The 15053-nt window shown below is 37.6% G+C and overlaps 1 protein-coding gene across 7 annotated transcripts in view; it reads left to right on the plus strand.

Moving 5' to 3' along the window:
- The window catches only part of LOC131068894 (serine/threonine-protein kinase CTR1), a 212221-nt gene that overhangs the window by 57091 nt on the left and 140077 nt on the right, over nucleotides 1-15053 (plus strand). The gene's annotated exons all lie outside the window — the stretch shown is intronic.

A 15053-nucleotide genomic window follows, 5' to 3' on the forward strand; every position in this document is an offset into this window, starting at 1 on the left:
TAAAATCCATTGTACCCTTCGTTAATTTTAACACTTTCAGATTAACTAAGACTCAGAAAATCAGAATTTATTTGCTAATTAGATTCATTAGATTTAGAGATTTATAGTTTCAGATTTAACACAGCAAAGAAAATAAAGAAATAGGGACAAGACACAATTACCCTGGGAAAACCTCCTAGGAGGAAAAACCCAGCCAGAAAAGATCCTTAGATCTGATTATGGATTATAGTTATGCAAACAATACAACACTTATCTCATGTGCTTTGTAGGTTCAGATTTTGCTGTCACTGGAGGTATGGTAGATCACAGTGGCTGCCTTCAACATTTACTTGCTATTATGTGAGAGATGGATGCTGATGTTGTCTTAACCTAAATTGCAGACCTTTAAGAAGTTCACTGATTCCTTGTGATGGATTTCGCACCTCCTTCTAATGACAGATGTATATTGCTGTTGCTGTCATGATTTCGCACCTCCTATATATGTATGTTGCTGTAGCTATCATGTATTTCACACCACCTTCAATATGCAGATTGCTTTAAGTGCAGATCTCTTGTGATTCCTTGGAGTTCGCATTAGGCATGTAGGTTTCACATGAAGAAGCAGATTGAATTGATGTGATAATGATAAGATATTTCCTTTACTTATATGTGGCGAGAACCCTTTTGTGTAGGTCGGCTTCCTTTAATTGATTAATTGTATTTGTTTTACTTAAATCCCTTGTAAGTAGGGTCGGCCCTATTAGCAACACGATGAGTATTTTAGGCTTTGTGAGGTGCAGTTTAAGGTTGTTGTGGGATAGGGCTCTGCCCTATACTTTTGGGAAAAGGGCCCAGCCCTTTAGGGCGGATTCTAATTTTGCCTAAGGCAATTGGAATCCGCCATTCCCTAATTAATATCAACACTCCCTCTTAATTAGGGAGGAGAACCATAACTATAATCTTCCATCTTGCACACAAGCAAAGAATGAAATTGCATAATATAATCTTCCAGCTTGCACACAAACATAGACTGGATCCACCTTACATTGCCCGCAGAGGGTGGAGAGGATCTTTTCTACCATCTTACATTGCCCGCAGAGGATGGTCAATAATTACTCTTCTCCCTGAGAAGATTACAATACCATCTTACATTGCCCGCAGAGGATGGTTAACAAGTACACTTCTCCCTGAAAAGATTACAACACCATCTTACATTGCCTGCAGAGGATGGTTAACAATTACACTTCTCCCTGAGAAGATTACAATGCCATCTTACATTGCCCGCAAAGGATGGTTTATACTTTTCCATGAGGAGATTACAATACCATCTTACATTGCCCGCAGAGGATGGTTAATATTTACACTTCCCTTTTAGAGGACTACAATACCACCTTACATTGCCCGCAGAGGGTGGTTAGATACAACATAATGAATTACTGAGATTGAGACTCCCTCTCAATTAGGGATTCATTTTCCACAACACCAAGTCTGTTCCTGAAGTACACAAACTTCACTTTGGATAGAGGCTTGGTGAGGATATCTGCAACCTGCTCATCAGTGTTGACATACTTCAGCTGAATAGCACCTCTTTGCACCATATCCCGAATGAAATGATAATGGGTTTCCACGTGTTTTGACCTGTCATAAAACATTGGATTGACAAACATTTTGATACAACTCTGATTATCACAGTGAATAACTGTAGGATCCCAAGGCTGACCAAACAGCCTAGCAAGAAGCTTACGAAGCCACACAGCTTCTCTAGAAGCTACACTTGCTGCAATATACTCGGCTTCAGTAGTACTCAATGCCACTGAGCATTGTTTTCTGCTAGCCCAAGAGATCACTGCAGATCCCAAGCTAAAGCAAATACCAGAGGTTCTTTTCCTGTCTTTGACACTTCCAGCCCAGTCTGCATCTGAATAACCTTTCAAGGTTATTGAAGTGTTAAGTGGATACTTCAGCCCAAAACCAATTGTGCCTCGCAGGTACCTTAGGATGTGCTTGGCTGCGACAAGATGAACATGTTTGGGCATGCTCATAAACTGGCTGAGAGCATTCATAGCAAAACATATGTTTGGTCTAGTGTTAACTAGATACATCAGTGATCCAATCAACTGCCGGTATTTTGATGGATCTGTAAAATTAGAGTTAGCTGCAGAAACACTTAACTTCTTTAAGTTAGATTCCATAGGAGTAGACATAGGTTTACAATCCATCATTCTAAATCTTTTCAAAATGTCAATAGTATACTTTCCTTGACTTAGAAAAATTTCGTTAGATCTTTGCCATACTTCTAGACCTAGAAAATAATGCATTAGACCCAAGTCTTTCATTTCAAATTCTGAAGCTAGATCTTCCTTGCATCTAACAATAAGTTCATTTTTACCAGTAAGGAATAAGTCATCCACATATAGAACTAGAATTAGCATTTCATCATTGACTAACTTAAAGTATATGTTAGAGTCAACATCATTTTTATGAAAACCTAGACTTAACAAGTATTTATCAATTCTTTCATACCAAGCACGAGGAGCTTGTTTAAGGCCATACAGAGCTTTCTTCAACCTGCACACATGAGTTAATCTATCCCGAATCTCATAACCCTCAGGTTGTTCAATATAGACCTCTTCCTCAATGACACCATTAAGGAAGGTAGTCTTAACATCCATTTGATGTAGTTTCCAGCCTCTATTAGCAGCAATAGCTATTATTGTTCTAATAGAAGTATATCTAGCAACAGGAGCAAAAGTTTCTTCATAGTCTATGCCTTCCTTTTGAGAAAAACCACGAGCAACAAATCTAGCTTTATATTTTTCAATACTACCATCAGCATTATGTTTGATTTTAAATAACCATTTAGAGGAAACAACAGATTTACCTTTGGGTCTGGGCACAATATCCCAAACATCATTCTTGATGATTGACTGATATTCTTCATCCATAGCAATCTTCCAAGCATGATGATTCAAGGCTTCTTCAACATTGCAAGGTTCAGTTTCAATGAGATTGCACATCAATGTAACATAGTTGGAGAATACTTGTGGTCTCTTAGTTTCATAGAAGGTGCCACTGGGGGCAGCAAATCTTTCGGCTTCTTGAATGGTGTTTCTTACCCAAAGAGGCCTCTTTTTGGTAACGACAATGTCACTAGGAATATCAGTGGGATTCATGGGCTCTGGTGGATCATGATGTTCATCTTGAGGTGAAGGTTCCACCAGCTCCCTCTGAATCTCAGAGTTAGTATCAACATTCATATCTTGATTTTCGTTAGCTTCATCAATAACACAAGAACCTTTTGATTTCTTAAAAACAATATTTTCTTCAAATGTAACATCCCTACTTACCTCAACGTACCTTTGACCAGGGATGTATATCCTAAATGCCTTGGAGGACTCGCTGTAGCCGACTAGCATGCCTTTCTTTCCGGAGGGATCCAACTTGGATCGCTTTTCCTTGGGCACATGAATATAAACGGGACTTCCAAAAATTCTGAGGTGATTGATGTCTGGTTTGGATCCTGTGAAGACTTCTTCAGGGGTCATGTTCTTTAGAACACGGTGAGGACATCTATTCTGGATATACACTGCTGTTCTAGAAGCCTCAGCCCATAGGAAGGTCTGCAAATCTTGATCGTGAATAATAGCCTTTGCAGCCTCAACAATAGTCCTATTCTTCCTTTCAGCAACACCATTTTGTTGAGGATTGTAAGGAACACAAAACTCTCTTAATTCCTGACTCAACACAAAAGTCATGAAAGTTACCGGAGGTGTACTCACCTCCATTGTCAGATCTTAAACATTTAATTCTTTTGCCAAAGGAGTTTTCAGTTAATGCTTTAAACTCTTAAATTTACTTAAGACTTCATCAGATTCGTTAGATTTCAAGAAGTAGATCCAAGTTTTCCTAGAGAAATCATCTATGAAGATTACATAATAAAGAAATCCACTAGGAGATGCTATAGACATAGGACCACATAAATCAGAGTGAACAAGTTCTAGTTTGTCTTTAGCTCTATTTTCACTTTTATGAAATGGACTTTTAACATTTTTACCTATAGCACAACCTTTACAAGTGTTATCATGGATTTGACTGAGTTTAGGCATACCTTTGACAAGCCTTTCAAGGGATGGAAGAGCTTGATAATGCAAGTGTCCAAGTCTTCTATGCCATAACTCACAGGATTCAGGAACCTCATTAATAAGGGCTTGAATAGGGTTAGTAGAGAGCTTATAAAGACTATCATATTTATGACCAATTATACGAGCAGATTTAAAACTAGCTTTCTTAGGCCAAGCAAGAACTTTTCCCTCAGAAAATGCAATTTGATAACCTTTATCTTCTAGAGCAGAAATGGAAATTAGGTTTCTTATAATTCCAGGAACAAACAAGATATCATTGAGGTGCAAGGAAATACCAGAGTCTAAATTTAGAGAAGTAGACCCAGAACCTCTTACCGAATAATGAGCGTCATCACCAATTACCACGTGAAGGCTGGTATCCTTTTCTACTAAGTCTGAAAGGTGATTACAGTAGCCTGTGATGTGTCTGGAGGCACCACTGTCAATCAACCATGTATTACTATCTGAAGGAACACTGCTAGACAGAGCGGAGATGAATAAGAAGTCATTATTTTGATTTGAGACTTCATTTAGGTTGGCTTCACTTTGGTTAGGGTTATTCTAACATTCTTTAGCATAGTGACCAAATTTGTCACATCTAAAGCATCGGACACGCGAGGTATCTCTTGGTTTCTTCCAAGGGTGTTGGGAACTAAAAGGTTTGAATTCCCTATTTCTTTTTGGATAAGGTTTCTTTCAATTTCCCCCCTTTTTGCGTTGAGCTACAAGCATGAGATGATCATCTACATGGGAACTTTTGGTTTGCCCTCTTGTGATGAGGCGAGACTCTTCTTGGATGTGTTGTGACCATTTCACACATCGCCCCATTGCAAATGGGGACCCCCGCTTTTTTTGCTTTTTACGGTTTGTTTTCTAGGTCTTTTAGGGTTTTGTCCGTTAGCCTTTGCGTTTTGAGTGTCGCCAAGGGGATCACCTGGATGGTAGGTCCTGCTGGAGTGAAGTCCTGATCTTGAAATTTGGCTAAGTCTGAAAGTCCCGATCTTGAAATTTTTCTAAGTCTGCAATGCCCTGATCTTGAAATTTGGCTAAGTCTGAAAGTCCCGATCTTGAAATTTTTCTAAGTCTGCAATGCCCTGATCTTGAAATTTGGCTAAGTCTGAAAACTGAAAAACCTCCAAAAACTAGATTTTGCAATATAGCTCCTGGAGGTCTGAAACCACTCTCAAACATCCTGAAAGTATATATGGAATATAACATAAAGTATAAGTGACATTTAAATGTTATATTCCATAAAATTATCCTGACAGAGAGTTCAAAAAGTCAAATTTCGCTCCTGACCCTCTCAGGAGGTCCAAAGCGAATCTCGCCCCTGACCCTTCCAGAGGGTTCAAGGCGAAAATCAATCTAGGACTCATTCCTTGCCTTATTTGACCAAATTTTGATTTGCAAAGCATTTTGTTTGGACTTTGGGATTGGTTGAAAACCTTGAAGAAAATGATGAATTTTGGCCAAGATTGGGAATTTTGCTCCTGACCCTTGCTGAGGGTCCAGAGCGAAATTCATCTTAAACTTCATTTGCCACCTCGCTTGAATTTGAAACCTTGTTCCTGGCCTTGAAAATGATCTTACCTTGCCCTGTGAAGTGATTTGAAACTAAAAGATTGATCAATTTAGCCTAGATTGTAAAAATCGCTCCTGACCCTTGCTGAGGGTCCCGGGCGAAAATGTGGTTCAAGTTTATTTCTCGATAATTTTGGCTAACTTGTTTTGTGCAGGGTTTCCCCGAGTGAAGATTGGACGTTACTGGATGCATTTGAAAGTTTGAAAATTGTTGAATTTTGGGCAACAAGGATAATTTCGCCCTTGACCCTTACTAAAGGCCCAGGGCGAAATTCTCCATGAAGGTCATTTTTAGCATTGTTGTGGTCAAGATGAGGTATTAAAGGCAAGAAGAGCGGTGGAATGAGCATGATGAAACCCCAAACCCGTTTGAAGACCAAAGGATGAAGGAGTTTTGCCTAGAGAAGGCAAATTCGCTCCTGACCCTCTTTGAGGGTCCAGGGCGAATTTCTTGTGGACACACTATTTTATCCCTTGTTGGATATAAAAACCTATTCATAACACAAAACAAGGTGAAGTCTTCCCTAACAAAGAGGTTTCAGCGAGAAAAGTGAAGAAATCAAGCTTAAAAATGAAAAATCGCTCCTGACCCTCAGTGAAGGCCCAAGGCGAAATCCTCATGAAAACTCATTAAGCCTTGTTTTAAAAATTAATATTTTCCAAATTGCATTAGATCGCCAAAAATGCTAATTTTTAGGTATTTGGGAAATCAGAATTAAATTAAAAACATTTTGGCATTTAATAAATTAATTTTAGGCCTTGAGAAAATTGAAATTTTACTTTGGAGGCATTTAAAATTAAATGTGGAGCGCACAAGGCCTTATTTTCACTTATTTTGCCAAGTCGGCCCCCTTTTTTTTTTTTAAATTTATTTATTTTTAACCTCTTTTTGCCAAGTCGGCCTAGAGGGAGCAAAGGGGTGAGGGGTGAGCGCTCTATATATTGGAGGTGTTTTTTCACAATTCAAATCATTCAATCATCCTTTCAAGTGTGAATTTGGAGAGCTAAGTGACGGTGCGAAATCTAGCTGGAGTGGAGCGAATTTCTACTAAGTGTGGAGACTAAGGAGGGCGAAATTCATCTTGAAGGCTATTGGAGAGGCGAATTTCTTGCTAGATTGGAGGATAATTTCCAGATTTTTTTAAGGTATTTGAAGGCGAATTTCCAGATTTTTGAAGAGGCTAGTGGAGTTTATTCTTTTCCAAGCTAGAGGAGGCGCAATTTGTTCAAGAGAAGGCTTTGATCTACACTTTGCCTAGCGAAATCTATTTTTTTTTTACATCATTTCTTAGATTTTAAAACTCAAGAGGAGGTATGGTGAAATCGTCTTTACACCCTTGTTCAATGTTTGATTTTTAGACATTTTTTAGAAAAGTCTAAGTATTGCATGGTTAATTAGGCAATGATAACTCAAGATTTATCATGAAGTTTCCTAAATTAAAATCTTAAATCTTCCTCTTGAATCTTAATTTCTACACTTAAAGATATAATGCTTAAGAACTAATTTTGAAATGTTGTGTAGGTATCAAGATGGCGACTCCAGAGCCCGGAGGATCTACAAGTCGACAGGTTCTCATCAAAGAAGATCAAGCGAGGATAAGGGCGACCTCCTCCAACCTAGCATCGACAAGGACGGCCTTCTTCGGTCAAGTATCATCAAGAATGACTTCTTCCAATCCAGCATTCCAAGGCGACGTACATCATCATCCTGCACATCAAAGACAAGAGAAGTTAGAGCAAGGGTTCGTTGAAGAAGCAGATAGTTTTAGAAGAGTTAATTAAAGCCAGCTTCTCAGCAACATCAAGTTGAATATCTACCAAATTACAAGTGTCAGATGAGGTGGCGTCCTAGTCATCACTTCTCCAATTAGATTGGTCCACCTCAGCATGTCCAGATTCAATATACCTAACTCATGGGAGGTGGCACAAACTTCGATGTACCTACCCCAGCTATCTATTGGTCGAATTTTCCAGAGAAGACATGTGTCCTAAAGATATAATTTTATCATTGGTCTAGCATTAAATGTTGTGTAATGGTTGTAACAAACCCTAATTAGGGTTTTCATTGTTGAATCTTGGCCATTGATCTCGAATTGATCTAAGCCATCGAATTGTATTGAGGGCACTATATAAGCCCTGACATTTCATTTGTAAAAGGGGTTGGAAAGAAGTTAGCAGATAGAGAGTAGTTAGAAGGTGATTAGCTAGTGGATAGAATAGCAATTAGAGTAGAGTAGAGAGAGAAGGCAAAGATTGTTGCCAAGATGTTGTTGTAAAAGACTTGTAAAACTTCATTGAAGAAATGGTGAAATTTATGGGTCAATTCGACAATTTGCATGGTCTCTATATTTCTCATATTTGATTTCATGTTATTAGATGAGTGGAAGAAATGTGCTTGATTGATGGTGAAATTCGTATATCCATACTACGAGCAGTTTGTTGATTGCAGACTTGCCTTGTGTAGTCAACTGGAATCATTCAGCTTAAGCTTAATTTCAATTGTAAGGAAGCTAATATTTCAGTAAGGAAGCTAATATTGCAAGTAATACTTTAAGGAAGATTGCTGGTACAAAGAAGGAGACAAAAATGAAAATGACAGTAAGGAAGCTAATATTGCAAGTAATACTTTACAAGATTGCTGGTACTGCGGAAAGCCTGGTCATCTAAAGAAAGATTGTTGGTCTCGGAAAAACAAAGAAGGAGACAAAAATGAAAATGACAGTAAGGAATCTAATATTGCAAGTAATACTTTACAAGATGCTTTAATCTTATGTTTGGATAATGTTAATGATTCCTCGATAATAGATTCTGGGGCTTCATTTCATGCTACATCCCATAGAAAATATTTTCTAGATTATGTTCAAGGTGATTTTGGACAAGTATATTTGGGTGATGATGAGCCCTGTCAAATTGTTGGAAAATGAAAGATAAAGATCAAGTTGCAGAATGGTAATGATTGGTTTCTGCAGGAGGTAAGACATGTTCCTAATTTAAGAAGAAATTTAATTTCTGCAGGGCAACTAGGTGGTGAAGGTTGCATAGTTACCTTCTCAGACAGTATGTGGAAGGTCACTAAAGGATCATTAGTAGTAGCTAAAGGTGCGAAGGTAGGCACATTATATTTGTGTACTGGTAACACTTACTCTACCTTAGCTGCTACAGATAAAGTTATTGCAGGGACAACGACAATAAATGTTGCAAGAACAGATTCGATAATGGGGCACCATAGGCTTGGGCACATGAGTGAGAAAGGGATGAAAATCCTTCACTCCAAAAATCTATTGCCAGGACTAAAGAAGATTGATTTAGAGTTCTGTGAAAACTGTGTTTATGGTAAACAGAAAAGAGTCAGATTTCTCAAGGTTGGGAAAGAGAAGAAGAGTGAGAAGTTAGAGCTTGTACATTCAGATGTATGGAGACCAGCTCAGGTATCATCTCTTGGTGGCTCTTGTTATTATGTTATTTTTATTGATGACTCAACCAGAAAAACATGGGTATATTTCCTAAAACAAAAATCAGATGTTTTTGAAACTTTTAAGAAATGGAAAGCTTTGGTTGAGAATGAGACAGGAAAAAAGTTGAGGTGTCTCAGATCGGATAATGGAGGTGAGTATTGCAGCAAAGCATTTGAAGATTACTGTTCCTTAAATGGGATTCGAAAGCAGAAGACAGTTCCAGGAACTCCACAGGAAATGGTGTGTCAGAGAGAATGAATAGGACCATCATGGAACGTGCGAGGAGCATGAGATTGCATGCTGGATTGCCCTTACATTTTTGGGCAGATGCTGTACATACTGCTGTCTATTTGATAAATAGAGGACCTTCAACCCCTTTGGATGGTGGTATTCCAGAGGAGGCATGGACTGGTAAAAAGGTAAATTATTCTTTTCTAAAAACTTTTGGTTGCGAAGCTTTTGTCCATGTTGATAAAGAAAACAGAACCAAGCTTGATGCTAAATCTCAAAAATGTACCTTCATTGGATATGGGATAGATGAATATGGCTATCGGTTATGGGATTTTGAAAATAAGAAAATAATTAGAAGTAGAGATGTTATATTCAATGAGAAGGTTATGTATAAAGAACAGATGCAGGAAAAGAAGCATGAACATGACAAACAAGAATATGTTGTGTTGGATGAGATTCCTGAAAATGAAATGCCACAGGTACCTGATGCTCAGCAACAACAGATTGTCCCACAAACTCCTGCAAGTGTTAGACATTCTACGAGGACAAGTAGACCCCCTGAAAGATTTTCTCCTTCTTTGTATTCTATTTTATTAACAGATTCTGGTGAACCAGAAGAATATGAAGAAGCAATGCAGGTGGATGCCAAACAACAGTGGTAGCTAGGCATGAAAGAGGAGATGGACTCCCTGATGAAAAATAAGACTTGGGACTTAGTTCCTTTACCTGCAGAAAAAAGAGCATTGCCTAACAAATGGGTTTATCGACTGAAGGAGGAGGAAGGAGGTCAGAAAAGATATAAGGCCAGACTTGTGGTAAAAGGTTTTGCACAGAAAAAGGGTATAGATTATGATGAAATATTTTCTCCAGTTGTAAAAATGACTTCAATTAGAACTGTACTTAGTCTTGTGGCTGCAGATGATTTACATCTTGAACAATTAGATGTCAAAACAGCTTTTCTCCATGGAGATTTGGAGGAGGAAATTTACATGTTGCAACCACAGGGATATGAGGTCAAAGGTAAGGAGAACTTGGTGTGCAGGTTGAAGAAAAGTCTGTATGGCCTAAAGCAAGCACCCCGACAATGGTATTTAAAATTTGATAGTTTCATGGCTAAACACAGTTATCATAGATGTCATTCTGATCATTGTGTATATTTTAAGAGATTTGATAATGGCAGTTATATTATCCTGTTGCTTTATGTTGACGACATGCTTGTTGCTGGGTCTAACATGCAACATATAAATGATCTTAAACAGAAGTTAGCCAGGTCATTTGCTATGAAGGATTTGGGTGCAGCTAAGCAAATTCTCGGTATGAGGATTACACGGGACAGGAAAAATAGAACCTTGAATTTGTCCCAAAGTGAGCATATAAAGAAGGTGTTGAAAAGATTTAACATGCAGGATGCAAAAGCAGTTAGTACACCTTTGGCTAGTCATTTCAAATTGACTAAGGAGATGTGCCCAAAGGCACAGGAAGAGGTTAATAAAATGTCTAACATCCCGTATTCATCAGCTGTTGGGAGTCTGATGTATGCAATGGTATGCACAAGGCCAGATATTGCACATGCAGTGGGAGTTGTGAGCAGGTTTATGAGTAATTCGGGTATGGAACATTGGAATGCTGTGAAATGGATTCTTCGGTATTTGAAAGGAACTACTATGAAGGCATTATGTTTCAAAGGATCTAATGCTGCTCTAAGTGGATTTGTTGACTCTGATCTGGCGGGTGATATTGATTCACGGAGGAGTACTACAGGGTATGTTTTTACTATAGGGGGAACTGCAGTCAGTTGGATTTCTATGCTGCAAAAGGTTGTTGCACTTTCAACCACTGAAGCTGAGTATGTTGCTGCTACAGAAGCCAGCAAAGAGATGATTTGGTTGCAATGTTTTCTGAAGGAATTGGGTCAGACACAAGAGGATAGCCCATTGTATACTGATAGCCAGAGTGCCATTCATCTTGCGAAGAACTCTGCTTTTCATTCAAAGACAAAGCACATTCAGTTCAGGTACCACTTCATCCGGACTATTTTGGAGGAGGGTCAGTTACGGCTTGAGAAGATTCTCACAAGTGAGAATCCTGCCGATATGTTCACAAAGGCAGTTCCACAGGAGAAGCTGATTTCTTCATCAGTTTCTGTTGGTCTTCTTGATTGATAATTGTGGAATTTATACTAGTCAAGTCCTAGTGTTTTATCCAGCGGATGTTGCATGTACAATGGTGTCGTGTAGTATCAGTCTCCAAGTGGGAGATTGTTGAAATGTGGCAACTGATCAGCAAAGTACTGTACACTCAGCACGTATCCTCGCCGTTTTTTGTTGATGAAAACCGACATTGTAATAAAACCCTAAAAAAGGCCGACTTTGTTTGTTGCCCTAAAAACGCATGTTATAAGTGGCTGGGATGCTTAAGGCATTGGAAGGTTGATGTACTATTTTTGCTGGATAATAAGAAAGATTGGACGGCTGTGTATGGTGGACGTAACCCATTCTGGGTGAACCACGTTAAATCTCGGTGTTATCTGTGTCCTGTTTTATTTCTTTATTTTTTGTATTTAAATCTGCATATAATTGTTAGTTCATATTTGCTTCGGATTTGCTTGAAACCCTAACATACACAATCACTTCTAAAAATTAGATCATCTACATAGACCACTACAACCAAAACTAAGTCACCGTATTTAGCGAATTTCTGCCTTCAAGTTCGAAATTTGCCGAACTTCAAAAAATCACATAAATTCGGATGAAATTCCTACGGAGGGAATAAATGACGTGTTTTCCGAAATTGTTTTTTTGTGTCACGCTTTTTAGGGTTTCGTCTATTTTTTTTAATAAATATGGCCTGGAACTTCATGCAACACGCATCTCAATCGCTCGATCTGGTTTTTTGGCGAATCACTGCCTTTGTCAATCCGTTGAAGCCGCAGGGTTCTCACAGTTAGCCCTTCGAAGCCGCAACACGCCGCCACAACACACGGCCCTTTGAAGCCGCAACACGCAGCCCTTTGAAGCCGCTACACGCCGCCCGTTGAAGCCGCCCTTCAAATGCTCCTTGCCTTCCGTCACTTCATCCTCGGAAAGCCGACTTGCCCAGGTAGGCTTCGGCTTCATCTCTGAATTTTTTTTTTTTTTTTTTTTAAATTTAGGTTTTATTAAGACGAATTATTGTTTTAAAATGTATTATCATTATGTAATACTAAATTGTTAATTTTTTAGCTATTTATTAAAAATTTAAAACAATATATATTGTTTTATATTATAATTTATATTAATGATTTTTTATTATATTATTTATTATTATGTAGTCGTCCGTTTCAGATCTCTGTAAATTTTTTAAAATTTATTTTTAGGTTTTATTAAGACATAAATTATTGTTATACAATGTAATATTAGATTGTTTATTTTTTTAGTTTTTAATTAAAACAAAATATTTTATTTAATATTATATTAATGGTTTTTTATTATATTGTTTATTATTATATTTTTTTATTTTTAGTTATTTAATTGTTTTATAAAGTTAAAATAAAAAATTAATACATTTTTATAATATTGTTTAAAAAATTGTACTGTACTATTTTATTTTGTAACCAAAAATAAAAATTAGTATTTGTTTATTTTTTGTTAAAATATAAATATATTAATAAATGTTTATATTAAAATTTAATATTTTTATTTTGAAAGTTTGAAATAAATGTAGTGTTTATTTTGTTTTTTAATTTAAAATAAAAAATGTATTAAATTTATGTTTTTATGTTTATTAATAAAGAATGTATTATTTATTTTGTTTTTAGAGTTAAAAATGTAAATTTCATATATATTGCATTTTAATGTTTTTAAAATAAAATGCAGTTAATGATTTAAATATTGAATATTATTTTTTTATTGACTCGTGCAGATCATAATTAAATGGCTCCAAAAAAATCAGATTCCGAAGTATGGAAACATGTGGCTCGAAATGGTGTTCATCTCATTTGTAACAGGTGTAAGAAAATTTTTACTGGAAGTAAAACAAGGGCAAGAGACCACTTGCTTGGTCTTACTGCAGATACAGGTGGAGGTGTTGAAGCATGTCCAGACATGCCTGACAATCTAAGAGGTGTTTTAGAGAGAGAACAATCCTCTTCAATTGTAGGAATGATGAAGAAGACAAAAAAAACAAAGAATTGAAGAGGATGTGTCCAAGTTCACCTCTACTATGTCTTCTTCTACTTTTTCTAAGGCCACAGGTGCATCAAAAGAAAATCGAACATTGAACAACTTTTGGAAACCAATAGAAAAACAACTGGTGGATGATGCACTAGCTGATTTGTTCTATACAAGTGCCATCCCATTCAATGTGGCAAGAAACCCTCATTTTCGTAATGCAATCCAGAAAGTTGCAGAGTTTGGCAAAGGGTACACGCCTCCAAGTTCAGAGGCTTTTAGGACAACTCTTTTAGAGAGCTCAAAAGATAGAGTGACAACAAAATTAGCTGAGGTCAAAGCCTCTTGGAAGGTAACAGGTTGCACTATCTTGAGTGATGGATGGTCAGATATATGTCAAAGGCCATTGATTAATGTTTTAGTAGCTTCCCCTGAAGATGTTGTGTTTTTGAAAGTGATTGACACCATGAACCATAAGAAAACTTCAGAGTATATTTTTCAGATATTAGAGGAAGCCATTCTGTAAGTAGGGGCAGAAAATGTGGTTCAGGTGGTCACTGATAGTGCAGCAAATTGTGTGGGAGCTGGGAGGTTGATTGTAGAGAAATATCCACAAATATATTGGAGCCCATGTGCAGCCCATTGTCTAGATTTGTTGCTTCATGACTTGGCCAAATTCCCATGGATACATAAAGCAATTCATTGAGGAAGAGCAGTTGCAAATTTTATTAGAAATCATCGCCTCACATTGAGCTTGTACAGGCAACATGCAACCAGGGAGTTGTTGAGGCCTTGTGACACAAGGTTTGCTTCATCTTATATCACTTTGAAAAGAGTGATTGAAGAGAAAGCAGCTTTGAGATCAGTGATTTGTTCCAATGAGTGGGAAAGTTTAGTGCTTTCTAAAAGTGCCAAGGGAAAGAACATAGAGCAAATCATTTCCAACACTAGCTTTTGGGAAAGTGGAGCAAAGGTTTTGAATATATGTGGGCCAATTGTTGATGTTCTTTGTATGGTGGATGGTGACACTCCTTGCCTTGGCATGCTTTATGAAAACATGGACCGTTGCAAGGAATCTATTCAGAGAGCACTCAATAATGTAGAAGCAGAGTACATGGAGATATGGGAGATAGTTGATGCCAGATGGAAAATGATGCACACACCTTTGCATGCAGCAGCTTGCTATTTGGAGCCTAAGTTATTTCGTATTGATAGACAAAGTGACTCTGAAATTATGTTAGGGCTTTATGAAGCCATTAGCAAGTTTGAACAAAATCGAACAACTTCAACTCTAATTAGAGACCAGTGATGGAAATACAAGAGAGGAGAAGGGTTGTTTGGAATAGAAGCAGCCCAAGAAGATATGTTGCGAGTTGAGGTTTCTGCGTATAGATGGTGGATGAGCTATGGAGCACATACTCTTGAACTACAATGCTTTGCCATTCGAATTTTGAGTCAGGGAGCAAGTTCATCAGCTTGTGAGAGGAATTGGAGTTGCTTTGACCACATCCATTCCAAAAAGAGGAATAAGTTGCTGT

This window comes from Cryptomeria japonica, chromosome 3 (genome assembly GCF_030272615.1).
Source record: "Cryptomeria japonica chromosome 3, Sugi_1.0, whole genome shotgun sequence".
Lineage (NCBI taxonomy): Eukaryota > Viridiplantae > Streptophyta > Pinopsida > Cupressales > Cupressaceae > Cryptomeria > Cryptomeria japonica.